At 40.7% G+C, this 18,341-nt stretch overlaps 1 pseudogene; it reads right to left on the minus strand.

Moving 5' to 3' along the window:
- Positions 1–4,527: 4,527 nt before the first annotated feature.
- On the minus strand, positions 4,528–6,807 carry LOC107889934 (protein EIN4-like; annotated as a pseudogene).
- Positions 6,808–18,341: the final 11,534 nt, after the last annotated feature.

Genomic DNA, 18,341 nt, shown 5'->3' on the forward strand with positions numbered 1-18,341 from the left:
CGTACCAAATGTCAATCTTATCCCCTCAACCCACGTTCCATCCAAAACCCTCGTACAATATACTCACAGCTTTAGAAATGCTCTGCCAAGTGAAAGAGGGTTTATCAATTTGCTTCCGTTGGAGAACATCCCCGTCCGGGAAATATTTGGTGCTCAACACTCTATAGTAAAGCGTGTCTTTGCAGCTCATAAGGCGCCACACTTGCCTACCAAGCAAAGCCACATTAAAGCGCCGAAGGTCCCTGAACCCAAGACCCCTCATACCTTTAGGGAAACACATACGGTCCCATAAGAGCATATGCCAACTTCTGTTGTGTTCTTTTCCCCCCACCAAACCCGAGCAACCATGGACTAAAAATCCTCCAAAACGCCATTCGAGGCATAGAAAACCGGGAAAGCTACTTGGACCAGTTGTTTATCCTATTTGCTGTGCGATTCAATATACTTTTGAAAGTGTCAGACTTCTTCTTTCCAACTGGGATAGGCAAACCAAGGTAAGCATCAAGGCTGGACACTAGGCGACATTCTTTTTTTTTTTTGAGAAACCTTCAAAGATATTACAGGCTCTAAAATTCAATTTATCATCATAGCATGGTACACTACTGATATATTGTATGAAATAGAAAGAAAAGGAATTGACAGTATACATTAATCTCCATACGTTTTCAGTTTCATAAATCTCACACTAACTTTGATTTTGGTATTAAATAAGTGTACAAGTAATTTTACCCCCAGTCAATCCATGAAATACTGGTAATGAAGTTCAATGAGCAAAATGGTTAGCAAAATTTAATGCCTAAATGTTGGTATACCATGGAATGACAGGATGCAAATGCTATGTTGAAGATCTCTCTGCTCTAGCCAGGTGGACAGCAAGCTATTTGCCAACATGTAAGGAAACCAAAAAGGTAATTGATGGCAGAAAACCTGACCGACTACCTCATACTCCTGCCTACCCGGGGTTGAATAAGTATACAGTCCCCATTGGCCTAAAGTATAAGCGGCTCCTCAAATCCCTTCTTGTAACACCCCGAACCCGAGACCGTCGCCGGAGTCGAACACGAGGTGTTAATAGACTTCAAACCACTTATTAAAAAAAAATTCCCAGACAAGCTGCCAATCTGCATACTAGTCTCTTTAAAAATCATATCTTGAGTTCTGAAACTCGAAATCCAGTTCCGTAAATTTTCCCCGAAACTAGACTCATATGCCCATCTAAATATTTTTTTCTAGAATTTTTGGTCGGGCCAATTAGTACAGTTTATTAGTCAAAGTCTCCCATGTTACAGGGATCGACTACACTGACCTTTGCGCATTACGACTTGGATATCTCCCTGTACAGGGCTTCAATACTGATGTCGTTTGTTTCTATAGAAACTAGACTCAAAGGGGAATCTGTGAACATATGGCATGACTTCTAATTATCTCTGGTTAATTTATAATGAATTTCCAAAGTTGGAACAGGGAATCCAGAAATCGCTCTGGCCCTGTTTCACAAGAGTTTAATTATCTCCTAAGATACAGCTCATATGGTTGTTTCGTTTCTTCTATATGAAAATAGACTCATCAAGCTTCGATTACATAATTTATTCATTAATTAATTCCACTCCTACTATTTTTAGTGATTTTTCAATCTCACGTCACTGCTGCTGCCAGCATCTGTTACTAAAGCAACTATGCCTATTTCGTGATTTCTCCTTGATCTAATTAGTAATTCATCATACATATCACAAATTATGATCATGACTAGCCATGCCAAAGGCTAATCATTGTCAAACATCTCCCTACTACACTATTGTCATATCATGAATTTTAACACCAAAAATAATCAACCATGACATATGGCATAAAAATCGAATTACCAAGACTTACGACCTAACATTATAGAACCAAATCCAACCGAACATTTATGCCATTTTCGCATGGCTAAAAGTTTACATACCAAATTTCAACAAAACATATTAGCCTATACATGCCGAAATGTTCTCCTAGACCGACTAAAAAGAAGATACCAAAAGTTGCTAGCCGGTGTGATGACTTCGATGACGGCCCGATCACGCAAAAAGAGACGAGTCCAAGAAACCTAAAATAGGTGACAAGGAAACACCGAGTGAGTATATAACTCAGTAAGTCATAAGCAATGCACTACCATCCATTAATAACATTATCACAAGAGGAAACAAAATGGAACGAGGCTAGTTACTCCATCCATACCGAACCATACCATAGTTCCGTAGACCTATCGGTTCAATCTCATACCAAGTCATGCATTCACATTCCATATACTAATCAATAGGATATTTGAGGCATTTTCATACATCATTTTATTTTCGTTACAATCATACAACTAAACGACCTTTCACCTATTCCACGATAAATCTTATGTACGTGACTTCAATTATAATTGTCACATAGGTTCAGACTTACCAAGCTCAACTCCAAATATAAACATAGCGCCTATTAGCCATGAACTCAAGGTACTTACCCGATCCGCTGTCCGTGATCAACTCAATAATGTCGCACACTTAGTGTCCATAGTGATTCAAAAATATATATTAAGTCCGCACACTCAGTGCTATATAATCAACTCGCACACTTAGTGCTATATAATCAAACTCGCACACTTAGTGCTGTACAATTTAAACCCACACACTTAGTGCCAATCTCATGATCATAAATGTTTATACCCGCACACTTAGTGCCGAGATCAACAACTCAATACATCTCACCTCTTTTCTTTTCATTCAACACTTTCATCACCACATGCATACATGTATATAAATTTATCATTCCATTCGGCATAATTACATAGACATTATGTCTATTTAGATCAATACAAAATATATGCTTGGTGACTTACCTTATGTTGGGTAAAATAATTCCAAGTCGGCTACTCGATGACCTTCGATTTCCCCTTGTTGGACGCCTCTCCTTTAGGATCTTGAGCTTAAACAAATAAATTAACTCATTCAACCGCTTTGCTACATATATTGGTATTCACATTTTAATGATTTTATGACATACGGAACGGCATGGTAAAATTTTTATCTTGCTACCTCATGTTCTTAGCTATTCGGCTAATAACCTTATGCAATTACGATACTTTCAATAATCTAATCACACATGCATATGCATACTTGGACATTCGGCAATCACCTTGCTAATTTTAAACTCAACATCACATAAGCTCCCAAGTGATGGCCGAATATGTATATCTATACTATCACCTATAATTCATCAAATCACAAAATTTCATCTCATGAAGACTCGACCCATTTTTACCCCATATGGCCGAATGTGTAAGATTACATTCAACACCACCGATGTACTTAATTAGGTGGCCAAATATACCAAGTTAGACTTGACATTATACGTCACAAGAACTCTAATTTAATTTGTCAATTGCTTGGCCAAGAACTCACAAGTGCCTTATCTACAACCTATTCGGCCTTACTACTTAAACTTAGCCTTTCATACACTTATCTCTATTGTTTTAGAAGGCCGAATCCTTATGTGTTCCAACATCTAGCTTACTCAATTCAACACATCAAAACGACATTTAGGCCGATTTTGCTAGCACACAAGCCTTTGACCGAATGTCCTTGACCTCTAGTCACCTAAATTTTTATTCTTTAAAACTCATCCAAGACCACATTCGGCACCTCCAACCAATAATTTAGATATTCTCAAGTTCATTCACAAGTACAATTATATATCACGTTAAGCATTAATCATTTTGCAACATGAATTCTATAGCATGGCCGAATACTCATGCACATACACACATAACAACAAGAACTCAATGACACAAAAATCTCCTTTCCAAAGTACATACATACCCATACATACGGCAACTTCCATTCTTTTCTCCCAACAATGAATCCATGAATTTTGCCATGGGTTAACTAGACTATACCCATATCAACTAAATCTCAATATCAATTAGAATAAAAATCACAACGCATACCTTTCCATTGAAATAGCCATGGCCGAATGCCTTGGTTTCTTTTTTTTTCAATCTTTCCTTTCTCAATTTCGGCAAATGAAGAAGATGGAAGATGAGCCTTCCTTCACCTTTGTTTTCTTTACTCACGGCAATTGTAACAAGGAAAAGGATGAACACCCCTTCTTCATCCCTTATTTTATTCATCTTTTTTCCTTTTTAATTCCTTTCTTTAATTTATTCTAATTTACTTACCAATATTAAATAATAAACAACATAAACTTGGAGGAATGGAACCATGCTTGGCCGGCCACTTAACATGAATTGGGCACTTTGACATGCAAACCCAAACTTTCCTATTTTAATACTATTTGGTCCTTACTTATTTACCTATCAAAATTTTCTAAGTCTCTCAACTAGATCCTTTCAAGCAAAATTCACATTCCTAAGATAAAATTAAAACATCAAATTTTTATACAAGTACTATCACACATATAAGATATGCAAATAAAATTTTAACTAAATTTTATGACTCGGTTTTGTGGTCCCGAAACCACATTCCGACTAGGGTCAAATTAGGGCTGTCACACTTCCCCTGTCCGCTGCAAAACTCTTTGAAGCTCGTCTTCCATTCCTTGCAATAAAATAGGTTTCTGAAGGATTGCATTCATTCCTATTTGTAGGCATCTCTCCTACACATGATCCTTAGCACTAGCTATCAAGGCTATAATCAATGGCCAATTATGATTGTGAAACTTACGGATCCTCATTGCCACTTTGAATCCGTCCATTTCAGGCATATGAAGATCCAAAACAACAATCCTGAAAGAATTTTCAGCATGACTTACTGCACTAAGGCATTCAAAGCCAGAAGAAACAGCTGTCACTTCACAGCCCAGCTTTTCTAGTAGCTTCTTGGTCACAGTCCTATTTATATCATCGTCATCAGCTAGTAGAACTCGTAGACCTCTGAACTTGGAGTAGGAATTCTATAGCTCAAAGTTTCCAACTGCGAACATGGTTCTTTGGACATATGACTGGATTTGAAACCTAAGAAGAAGTGTCATACTCTGTGCAAAGCCAACAGAGTTTGTTGATATCCAGACATTACCTTGCATCATCTGCACAAGCTTTTTACACATCGTAAAGTTCAAGCTCTCCTTGATTTCATCCTTATTCTACTTCTCACCAGAGAAATTTTTGGTTGAGACTGATGCATCAGCCACAGAACTTCCCCCACGAATATCAATTTCAATCTTTAAGTAGAGGTAATTATCTTGAGTGCTTGATCTCCATACATTTATTTTGTCCTTATCCTGGCCACCAACATCCTGTAGAACCTGGAAAAAGACCGTTTCTCCTCCACTATTGATGTCCAATAGATAGCCAACCATATGTAAAATCACTTGAAAAGTCCTTCTCTCATCACCAATCACTTGGTCAGGCAAAGAGCTCTGAACACCAACTTTAAAATCAAAGCCTTTATAGATAGATAAACTTTTGGCAAGGCAACAAGTTTCTTTAATCATGGAATGTAAGCTAAAAGGCCTCATATTTAACAGGAACCTTCCATTATCTTTCGCTGAAATCTCCATCACGTCATTTATCAAAGTTGAAAGGACACTACTTGTTTTAACCAATGTGTCAACAATAGTCTTTTGCTTGAAGTTTATATTCTCATCTTGAAACACTGAAAGTAAGCCTAAAATTGAGTGCATTGGTCTCTTCATACCATTACTCATTACTTTCTGAAAAGAGTTCCTTGCTTGGCTGGCTATCATTGCATTCTTTCTTTCCTGCTGCAACACATAATTTTGCTGACTCAATTTTTCTCTCATTCGTTGAGATCTTCAAGAACTATAGCATGGGATAGAGCTACAGCTACCTGATCAGCAACTACTTCAACAATCTCCATTTCTGGATAGCTCCAATTCCTTGAGTTCGCATTTGGAAGAACCAATACCGGAATGGCATAGCAAGTCTCCACCAATTCTGGTGTTCCCCCTTTAAAATTATAGCCTTGAATCATTGGCATTCTGATTGCTGCAACAGCACCTACCTCTTCTGATCCAATACCACTTGCTAACCCAAGTGCAGAGTCTAGTCTCAGGATTCTCACTCTTCACTCCCCTTTATCTCCTTCACATCAGGATCACTTATCGGAATAGGGCGGGGAAAACTACTCCTTGAAGAACTTGCTTTCAACTCATGAGTCAAGTTCATATGTGTTCCATTCTCATTTGGCATCCACATGGCACAGTTGATCAAATCCAGGGTCTTAGAAAGCTCAACAAAGTGGTGTACAATATGGTATGCTTATCCAAGGATTTCTTGATTTCCTGTGTTAACATAAGAACATGAGAATTGGCTTCCTTCTTCCTTTTCATCATGTCCACCTCTTGATCTAACTCCAATACATTTTGCCTCAAGAAAATCTCCCTCACTTTTATTTTGAGCAAGAGAGGGATCAGAGTTAATAGTGTTATAACAGTGGCACATAAGACAAGGGTGGTGAGCAAGTTGGCAATGGTGAGGGACAACATCAATTGGAATGAGTGGGGACCATAATAAGTCCATCCATTGAGAAGATAAGTCAATCTACAAAGAACTATAAAGGCTATGAACTGAACAAGGACCCATTTGAAGGGGATGTTCGAACAACTAATGAAGTAAAGCAGTTCAATAGGTATCAAAAAATAAGACATAGCAATGAAGAAATCACTCACCTTCTGGCACTCTAAAATGCTATGTACACTCCAAAGACCCTCATCATCACAATTACAACTCGCTAACTCATTATCAGTGGCAGAAACCAAGACCGCAAAAAGAGAAATCAATAAGCCAAAAGCTACTGCTCTTAACATTACCCCCTCAGGTGACTACGGGTTCAATCTGTACAAGGAAAATGTCAAACTTCCCACACCCCCAATATATAAAATTTAGTACTCAACCAAATATAGTAAAGGCAACTACTTTAACTACAACTAAAAGCTTTAGTACTCATTTCCTGAGGCCAATTCCTTTGCAAACACAATAAAATCCCATATGCCACAATCCAAGATCTAAAACTACATAGCTTCTTCTATGTAAGCAAGTAACATCATTTTCCTAGATTTCAAGATCTAAAACACCCCCACCTGCTCTAAACTCAAGAATTTCCTTTCTGTTCAGCCCCTACGATCAAGAAGTAGTTTTTGAAAGTCCTCCAAGATTTTATTATAAAGCCACAAGGAAAAAGAAGAAAGAAATCGAGAAAAAAAAAGATGATCTTTTTATACACTTGCGACTTTCTTCAATTGAATAACAAAAACAACAATGAAAAAGAATCAAAGAGCAAAGTTAAAAAGAACAAAACTTTGGCAGAAAAAAAAAGCACTACCAATCTCACTCAACACCAATCTTATATATATAGCTTTTAACTTCCTAAGTGAAAATAAGCACTACCCATTTTACCAAATCTGCACTTTTCCCCAAATCCAATCAAGAAAATATCAAATACCCCACCTTTTTTTTTACTTTTAGTTTTTCTTTTTCAGCAAGATCAAAAAAATAAACACTCTAAACAAGGGTCTTCTTTAGAGAAACCCCTTAACAGATGGTTTTAAGACTGAAAAATAAAATATCTATCTTGGCACTTTAGATTGAAAGAAATGTTTAGAAAAACTGACTTGAAGGACAAGGACACAGTAAGAGAGAGGACTTGTCTTAAAGTTAATTAAAGAAAATAATAGCAACAACCAAGAAAAACACAACCTCAAAAAAAAATGAAATGACAGGAGCTTAAAAAAGTAAGGGACCCCCATAAAGACCAAAGTTCTATGTTAAGATAACCTGTTACCAGGCGACATTCTCTTTTTTTTTTTGATAAAAAGACCCAAAGGTCACCCTCATTTTATAGCATCACTTAAAATAAAATCATGGATTTTCGACGACTAATCCATATCAAAATCCGTAATACAATTCTAGACATTAGCCCAATTACAAAGACTATCCGCAACTTTGTTACAACCACGCGGGGCCCAAACAAAACTAAAGCTAAAATTACAGCACTGTTTCAGCTTATTGATGATGTCCTTGATGCAATGGCCCATAGTTGAGTAGTCAATCTTTGTTTTATTGAGCCGGTTGATCAAGCCCACACAATCCGATTAAAAAATCAGCTTAGTCCAATTTTTAGTCTGCAAGAAACTTATGCTCTCCTCTAGCACATGCAGTTCAGCGCATTCAGCTTGAACTTTCTTCTTCAGCACACTCGCTCGACCGCCGAGAACAAAGCCTTCATGGTCCCTCCCCACAGTACCGAAGCAGATCTTCCTCCCATTCATATTAGCGTCAAAATTTATTTTAACTGTCCCTTGGTCGGGCTTCCTCCAGCCTTGCTCCCTCTCCGGCTTCGGAATCATCGGCCTTTCTAAAAAGTTGAAAATGCAGAAATCATGACTTAAAGCAGCAGCTCTGTCCCAAGTCTCCATGGCTTCATCCACCTTGTCATGGAAAACTTTATTATTCCGACTATTCCAAATGTTCCATAGCACCGTAATCAAGTCAGAAAGCGCTTTCTAATCTAGCATGCGAGCCACGTCATTGATCCAATCCACACACCGACTGTAAGTGCCTTCGAGAACTTTATTATTTAAACCACCATAGACCAAGACCGCCCTAGCCTCGAACAATCTCTCATTACATGAATGAGGGTCTCTTTGTCGCTCCCACATCTCGGGAAACTGCCATTGACCACCTTTAGAATGCTAGAAATTTTCTCATATGTAGGGAGAATATCATGCCTTAGACGCCAGCAAAAAATCTTAATTTTTGAGAGGGCTTGAATTTTCCATGCCAACCTCCAAAAGATCTAATGAGGGCCGTACTCCAAATGCTTCAGCGTCAACCAGAAGTAAGCAGACTTGGTAGAATAGAAACCAAAGGGATTATGGAACCAAATACGATAGTCATCTGGGCTATTATGAAAAAGGGGAATTTTACATATTTGGTCCCCCAAAAAATCATCATAAATCTCAAAAATCCTGCTCTTATTCTAGCTATTTTTCTCGTTATTCAACAGGTCGCTCACCTTGTTCTTTTGGACCACCTGTCTATCGAGTCTGATCGAGGCACCTGAAAGCCCTTCGAAGCCCCAATTGTCACGCCAAATGTCGATCTTATCCCCCCAATCCACGTTCTATCCAAAACCCTAGTTTAAAATACTCGCCGCTTTAGAAATGCTCTGCCAAGTGAAAGAGGGTTTATCAATCTGCTTCGGATGGAGAACATCTCCATCCGAGAAATATTTGGCGCTCAGTACTCTATAGCAGAGTGTGTCTCTACAGCTCATAAGGCGCCACACCTGCCTTCCCAACAAAGCCACATTAAAGCACCGAAAGTCCCTGAACCCGAGACCTCCATACCTTTAGGGAAACATATACGGTCCCACGAGAGCATATGCCAGCTTTTGTTATGATCTTTTTCCCCACCAAACCTGAGCAACCATAGACTAAAGGTCCTCCAAAACGCCATTCGAGGCAAAGAAAACCGAGAAGGCATAAGAAGGGATGGCTTGAAGAATCGACTTGATGAATATTTCTTTCCTACTGTTGGATAAAAGCCTCTTGGACCAGCTATTTATCCTATTTGCTGTGCGATCGAATATACTTTTGAACATACCAGACTTCTTCTTTCCAACCGGGATAGGCAAGCCAAGGTAAGCATCAAAGCTTGTCACCACCTTCATTTTAACTAATCTGCTAAGGCTTTCGCGCTGGGAAACAAGGGTGTTGGGGCTGAAATACACCACGAGTTTGTCAAAGTTGATGCATTGACCCGACATTCATCTGGAGGTCTCCAGGATCTTTGTGAACGCCAGCGCTTCACTTTGTTTATTCCTAACAAACAAAAGGGCATCGTCAGCAAAGAAGAGATGATTAATCCTGGGGCCATTAATACTAGCCCGAATGCCCTTAATAATATGAGACTCTTGCGCGTGAATTAACATACGAGAAAGGGCATCCATACAGAAAAAGAACAAATAAGGAGAAAGCGGGTTCCCTTGACGGAGACCCCTATCCAGAAAAATGACATCAGATTGATTCGTATTGTATTTAACCCTATAACGGGCAGTACACACACAATCCATGATTTTATTAATCCAAATAGAGTAAAAACCCATTTTTTTCATCACATTCTCAAGAAAATTCCACTCCACCCAGTCATAAGCTTTGCTCATATCGAGCTTGACCACAAATCTTTTGTTTGGGCCATTCTTTGAGCTATGGAGATAGTGCACAAGCTCATGGGCCACTAGAACATTGTCGTAGATTATCCGATTGGGGAAAAAAGTGCTTTGGTTTTGGCTTATACACAGATGGAGGACCTCCTTAAGCCGATTAGCAAGAGTCTTCGCAACCATTTTGTGGATCACCCTGCAAAGACTAATGGGACGAAAGTTAGCCATTTCACATGGATTTTTAATTTTCGAGATAAAAAAAATTAAAGTTTCATTAACACATCTGGCACTCGTCTCTCCCTTAAGAATCTCATGGCATAATTTCAGGACGTCATCCCCCAGTATGGACCAATGATCCTTAAAAAATCTCCCCGAGAGCCCATTGGTCCCTGGCGCCTTTCGCGGATCCATTTAGCTAAAAGCCCTCACGATCTCCTCATCCGTAAAGACATCCATCAGCCTACGGTTAGTCTCCTCATCAATGCAACCGGGGATATACTGTAAGTCCCTATCAACATCGAAATTAATCAAGGTCTCAAACAGATCCTTAAAATAATTCCAGGCAATGTGGCCAATCTCCTCTTCATTCTCATGCCAATTTCCTTGTGCATTTTTAAGCCTCGTAATACTATTTTTTCTTCTATGACCCGAAGCCAGAACGTGGAAATAACGAGTGTTGCGGTCCCCTTCCCTCAGCCAATGGCAGAGCGCCCTAAGCATCCAGTACTTTTCCTCCACATCATAAAGATGGCCCAACTTCCCGCGAGCTTGTTTAAGACGACTCATGGTCCACTCGTTTGAACTGCCATCCATGAGCTTGCCAATCTCCTTCTCCAGACCTCTTATTTTATACTTCAATCTTTTGAAATGATGGTACTGCCACGGGCCTAGTTTATCACGAGTCAAATTCATTTTCTCCAGCATATTGCAATCCTCCTTTGACCAAATGCTCGTAATAATATCTTTCAAATCTTGCTCCTCCGCCTAACACGTATCATATCTAAACCAAAACCTGTTGTCAGCCCTCTTCTCTTTGGGCTTGCTCCCATTTGTATCCATCATAATAGCTTCGTGATTAGACTTGGACTTGCGGATGATATAAGAGGTGAGAAAGGGGAATTGTTCAATGAAGACATCTAAGACAACAAATCTATCCAGCCTTTCTTTAACAAGCCTGTCTCTTTCCCTATTATTCGTCCACGTAAACCACCCATCGCAAGGTTTGACATCGATCAGGTTCAGCTCATCTAAAGTATCACAGAGCTCATCCATCAAAAACTTAGGTTTTCACCGGCCCCCTTCCTTCTCAGAATCTTCAAGATGGCATTAAAATCGCCCTCAACAACCCAGCCTTCGTTAACCTTACTTTTCACCCTGCTCAACATATCCCATGCTTGTTTTCTTAAACTAGGTATGGTCTGGCCATAAAAACCAGTGAACCTGACCACCGCATCATCATCCATCTTTGCAAGCAAATCGATATGAAATTTAAAGTAGTGTTGAATCGTGACACTAACACCTTCCCTCCACAGCAGCGCTAGCCCACCGCTCTTCCCTTCTGAGTCAACCGAAAAGCAACCCTCCATCCTGCATATAGTACGAATCCGCTGAAAACCATTAGAATGAATTTTGTTCTCACATAGAAAAACAATATCAGGGGCATTAGCAATAAGGAGTTGCTTTAGTTCATGAATTGTCGCTGGGTTCCCCACCCCATGACAGTTCCAACTAAGGATTTTCATGGTTCTTGGCGGGGCTGGTCGCCAGCCACCGCCTTAAAAGGTGAGACATTCTCTAAAAGTTTTCTCTTAACACATTTCGCTGGACTCTCTTCCATGCTGTCACCATTTGATCCCCTATGTCTTTTCCGATTACTTTTTAGCCTTCCCATTCCCTCCCTCACAGTCTTATGGCCTTTTCTTTCCATAGGAGAGGTGGCCATTAACTCTTCTTCACCTGCTTTCTCCTTTCCCACATTACCATACTGCTCCCTTTCAGCCCTCGACCTAGATTGGCTGTCTCTGTTTCCTTCACTCACACGGGCTCCTGAAGCAACCAGTTCCACACCATTTCTTCTCAGACCTCTCTCTTGGTTTGGGGTCACAACAGGTGCCCTAATCCAGCTACCATACTGGAGGTCTGAGACATTCAGCCTAGTACCATCCCTCTTATTAGTACAAGTCTTCATGGGCTACCAGGCGACATTCTTTTTTTTTGATAAAAAGACTCGAAGGCCAACCCTCATATTATTACATCCTTTAAAATAACATCATGGATCACCATCAGGTAGTCCATATCAAAACTCATTATACAATTCTTTTCATTAGCCCACCTACAAAACAAGTCCGCCGCTTTGTTACAACAACGCAGGGCCCAAAAAAAACATAAGCGAAAATTACAATACTATTTCAGCATGATAAGAATTTCCTTAATGCGATGGCCCATGGTGGACTAGTCAACCTTTGCTTTGTTAAACAGATTAATCAAGCTCACACAGTCGGTTTCAAAAACAAGCTTATCCCAATTTTTAGTCATCGCAAAACTGATGCTTTCCTCCAGTGCATACAACTTGGCCCATTCAGCGTGAACGTTCTTCTCCACCGCACCCGCACGGCCACCAAGAATAAAGCCATCATGGTCCCTCGCCACAAGACCGAAACACAGCTTTCTCCCAGCCGTATTGGCATCAAAATTAATCTTGACAGACCCCTACTCGGGTTTCCTCCAGCCTCTCTTAATCTCTGGTTTCGGAAGCATCAGCCTTTCTAAGAAATTATAGATACGAAAATCTTCGTATAAAGAAGCAGCTCTACCCCAGGTCACCGTGGCCGCTTCTTCCTCGTCACTAAAATATCTCTTGTTGCGACTGTTCCATATGTTCCAAAGCACCATGATCAAATCCGAAAGTGCCTTCTTGCCCAGCATACGAGCAACATCCTCGATCCAGTCTTCACAACTAATATACATGCCATCAAGAGCCTTATTATTAATCCCACCATAAACCAGCACAGCCCTAGCCAAAAGGCAGTCTCTCATCGAATGAAGAAGGGTTTCTGTGTCGCTCCCACATCTCGGGCAAGTACCATTGAACTCCCTTCGGATGCCTGAAATTTTCTCATATGTAGGTAAGATATCGTGCCCTAAGCGCCAGCAGAAGACCTTTATTTTCGGGAGAGTTTGAAGTTTCCACGTCAGCCTCCAAAAAATACGATGGGGACCATACCCCACATGTTTCAAGGTCAACCAGGAGTAAGCAGACTTGGTAGAGTAATAACCTAGAGGGTTATGAAGCCAAATGCAGTAGTCATCTGGCTTGTTACGAAGAAGGGGAATTTTGCAAATACGGTCCCCTAAATATTCCCCATATATCTAAAAAATCTGGTTTTCATTCCAGCCGTCTTTCCCGTCGTTCAACAGGTCCCGCACCTTATTCTCAGGGACCTCCCCCCTATTGAGGCCAATCGAGGCACCTGAGAGCCCTTCGAACCCCCAGTTATCATGCCAAATATTGATCCTGTTACTGTTGCCCACATTCCAACCAAACCCGTCATACAACATGATCGCTGCCTTAGAAATACTTTGCCACATAAAGGAAGGCTTATCAACATGCTTAGGGTGAAGAACATCCCCATCCGGGAAATACTTAGCACTTAAAACCTTAAAGCAAAGCGTGTCAGTACAACTTATGAGCCTCCACACTTGCCTACCAAGAAGTGCCACGTTAAAACGTCGAAGGTCCCGGAACCCGAGACCACCCATCCCTTTCGGAAAACACAAACGGTCCCAAGTGAGCATATGCCAGCCACAAGTATTCTCCTTTCCTCCCCACCACACCCAACTAAGCATGGCTTGAATCTCATCCAAAACACCATTGGGAGCCAAGAAAACAGAGAACGCATAAGTAGGAATGGCTTGAAGGATAGCTTTTATGAAAATCTACTTCCCCCCATAAGATAGAAGCCTCTTAAACCAACTGTGAATCCTATTAGCCGTTCGCTCCAAGATACTTTTAAAGGCGTCATACTTCTTCTTCCCAACCGGGATGGGCAGACCAAGGTAAGCATCAAGGTTGGACCCTACCCTCATTTTAAGAAGACGGCTCAAACTTTCACGCCAAGAAACAAGGGTATTCGGACTAAAGTACACCATAGACTTGTCAAAATTGATACGCTGCCCCGACATACATTCAAAAGACTCCAATATCTGGGTAAACGCCACCACCTCACTTTGTGTATTCCTAACAAACAAAAGGGCATCATCAGCAAAGAAGAGATGGTTAATTCTTAGACCGTTAACACTTGCCAAAATGCCCTTAATAAAATGGGTCTCTTGCACATGAATTAACATCCGAGATAGGGCCTCCATACAGAAAAGAAACAAATAAGGAGAAAACGGGTCCCCTTGACAGAGACCCCTCTCTGGAATAATAACATCAGACTGAGTCATATTGCATTTGACCCTATAACGAACAGTACAAACACAAAACATAATTTTATTAACCCAAACAGAGGAAAAGCCCATTTTTATCATCACATTCTCGAGCAACCGCTACTCCACCCGGTCATAAGCTTTACTCATGTCGAGCTTGACCACACATCCTTTGTTTGGACCATTTTTGGAGCTACGGAGGTAATGCACCAACTCGTGGGCAATTAGAACGTTGTCGTGGATCATCCAGTTGGGGACAAAGGCGCTTTGGTTCTGGCTTATGCACACAGGGAGGACCCCCTTAAGCCAGTTAGCAAGGTCTTAGAGACCAACTTATAAATCACCCTACACAAACTAATAGGACAGAAGTTAGCCATCTCACAAGGATCTTTAATCTTACGGATTAAAACAGTCATAGTCTCATTAACACAACCAGCACTTTTTTCGCCCTTAAGAATATCATGACAAAGATGTAAAACATCATCACCCACAATAGACCAATAATCCTTAAAAAAATGCCCTGACAGCCTATCAATCCCCGGTGCCTTCCGACGGTCCATTTGTTTAAAAGCCTTCATAATCTCCTTGTCCCTAAAAGCATCATTCAGCCTATGGTTTGTATCCTCATCAATGCATCTAGGAATGTGCTGCATGTCTCTATCAACATCAAGATTGCACGAAGTCTTAAAAAGATCATTAAAGTAATTCCAAGCAATATAGCCAATCTCCTCCTCGTCATTATGCCAAGTCCCTTGCGCATCTTTAAGTTTTGGAATATTGTTCTTTCTTCTACGACCGGACGCCCGAACGTCAAAATAGCGAGTATTTCTATGCCCCTCCCTCAGCCACTAGGAGCACGCCCTAAGAGTTGAGTATTTTTTCTCAACATCATAAAGATAGCCAAGTTTCCCACGAGCTTGTTTAAGCAGACGCGTGGTCCACTCGTTCGAACCGCCATCCATGAGCTGACTAATCTCCTTCTCTAACTTTTTGATTTTGTTCGTCATTCTTCTAAAGCGATGATACTGCCACGGATCCAACTTATCATGAGTCGGTCTATTTTATCTATCATAGAACAATCCTTATTCGACCAAATACCCGAAATGATGTCCTTAAGCTCCTGCTCATCCGCCCAGCAAGTATCATATCTAAACCAAGCCCTTTGACCAGCCTTCACCTTGTTGGGTCTACTACCTTCCGAATCCATCATGATAGCCTCCTGGTCAGACTTGGACTGGTGAAAGATGAAGGAAGTAAGAAAGGGAAGCTTCTCCATGGTAGCATCAGAGACAACGAATCTGTCCAGCCTCTCTTTCACGAGCCGATCTCCTTCCCTGTTGTAAGTCCACGTAAACCATCCATTACAAGGTTTGACATCGGTCAGCTTTAACTCCTCTAGAAAATTACCGAAATCCTCTATCAAAATCTTAGGTTTACACCGGCCACCCTCCTTTTCTGAGTTATTCAGGATGGCATTGAAGTCACCCCCAACAATCCAGCCTTCAGTAACCTTATCGCTTACTCTTCTCAACATGTTCCAGGCCTGCTGTCTTTGACTAGAATCGGTCTGAAATCTAAGCACCGCATCATCCTCCAGTCGAACCAGTGAGTCGATATGGAATTTTGAATAGTTCTGGATCGAGACATTCACGCCTGCCCTCCACATTAATGCCAGGCCCCTGCTCTTTCCCTCCGAATCAACCGCAAGGTAGCCCTCCATCCTACATAAATTGCAAATACGTTGGAAACCATTAGACTTGATTTTAGTCTCACAAAGAAAAACAATATCTGGGACGTTAGCAACAAGAAGTTGCTTAAGCTCACGAACTGTCGCTGGGTTCCCAGCCCCACGACAGTTCCAACTTAGAATTTTCATGGCTCTTGGCGGGGCTGATCGCCAGCCACTACCTTAAAAGGTGAAGCACTTTCTAAGAGTTCCCTCTTAACAACTCTAGCTGGGCTCTCATCTGTAGTATCGCTATTTAATCCCCTGTATCGTTTTCTCTTACTTTTGAGCCTCCCCGTGCCATCCCTCGAGATCTTATGGCCTTTTCTATCCACAGGAGTATTGGCAATTAAATCATCTCCAACAGTTTTTTCCTTCCCCAAATTATCAAATTGCTCCCTTTCTACCCTCGAACTGGTAGGGTTTATTCCAGTATTCACTCGGACTTCTAAAACAACCAATTCCACACCATTCCTTCGCATGCCCCTCTCTTGGTTTGGGGTCACAACATGTGCCCTCATCCAGCTGCCAAACTGTAGGTTTGAATCACTCAGCCCAGCATCGTCCAAGTGCTTAGTGCATGTCTTCAATGTATGACCAATCACCCCGCAGGCATAGCAAAAGTCTGGAAGCCGTTCGTATTTAATAAATCTGATCTTTTCTTCTCCATCCTTGTCAAGCATTCTTACCACCCTCCTCAAGGGTTTTAAGACATCAATCTCAACCTTTATCCTCATGAATTCTGTCCACCCACCATATCGATCCTTCTAGTCAATTGCCAACAATTCTCCCAAAGCATTCCCAACATCAAAAGCTAATTGACGGTCCATCAGTTCAATAGGGATATTATAGATTCGAAGCCAAAACGGTGACAACCAGAATTTGTAAGAGGCCAAATCCTTCCCCTTCTCGAAAGGCAGCATCAAAAACAGACATCTATCGAAAAGCTAGGGAGACAAGTTTAGGATACGCTTCGATCTTCCAAGCAGCCAAACTTAATAATGATAACCCCTTCTTTTAGAGCAACAAAATCTATCTCCTCTTTTGTATACCAAAGCGATCGAAACACCCTGTACATCGCCTCTCTGTTCAGCATCTCCGATGCCATAATTTTGCCCACAGCCCAAGATTCAAAACCTTGAGTATTTTTTTCAGCATTCGAACTGATGATCTTCCCAGCTTCTTCTTCCGAAAATCTCAGTCTCTCAAGAAGAACGTTAATCTCGTCCGTCATTTTTGTAGTATCAACCTCAGACATATTCTCAAAAAATGACCAGAAGAAAGAAAACGGACCCAAGACCAAACAAAACCCTCAAAGGCTCAAGCCTGCACCAAGAAGACATAGATAGACCAAAAATTGTATAGAGACCCGACAGCAAAGCGCGGGCCAGAAAAACACCCCAAATAGAAAACACCACCAGCAGTTGATATCGAGAGGAAACCACAAAAAAACTCAACGACCTATGAAGCAGCCACGAAATATATACGAAACACCCAGCAAGAAGACCAAAAAAACCAAACAGAAAAACAAGAAAAACAAATCGACTAAAAAAGGAATTACTATGCATAAAACACAACTCGTAAGCCCTGCATGCATGAAACCAACCTTTTGTACGAAAGGAAATGAAAACCAACTTTCATGCAGAGATAAACAAAAAAAGAACCTAGAAAATTCAAAGAAAGAGAAAAGAACCTAGCCACCGTGGGACCCACAACACACTAACATGTAAAACCATGCAGAAAAGCACAAAAAAAAAGAAATCGGGAAACCAAATAATATTTAAAAAGCTCAAAGAAAGTAATCGGAAAGAATTCACCAAAAGACACGAAGCGAAATACGTTGCAAAATACATCTTGACCGTCTAGAAAAAACGTCAGACCCTGTCGTATCACAATAAAGCACCGTACAACCACTGAACGGAAAAAAACACGAATAGAAAAAAGGAAAGCAATCCTCACAATCAAAACGAAACACACTCAAAACCCACAAAAGCTGCCATAATATTCAACCGAATAAGGTAGAC

Source organism: Gossypium hirsutum, chromosome A09 (assembly GCF_007990345.1).
Source record: "Gossypium hirsutum isolate 1008001.06 chromosome A09, Gossypium_hirsutum_v2.1, whole genome shotgun sequence".
Classification (NCBI taxonomy): domain Eukaryota; kingdom Viridiplantae; phylum Streptophyta; class Magnoliopsida; order Malvales; family Malvaceae; genus Gossypium; species Gossypium hirsutum.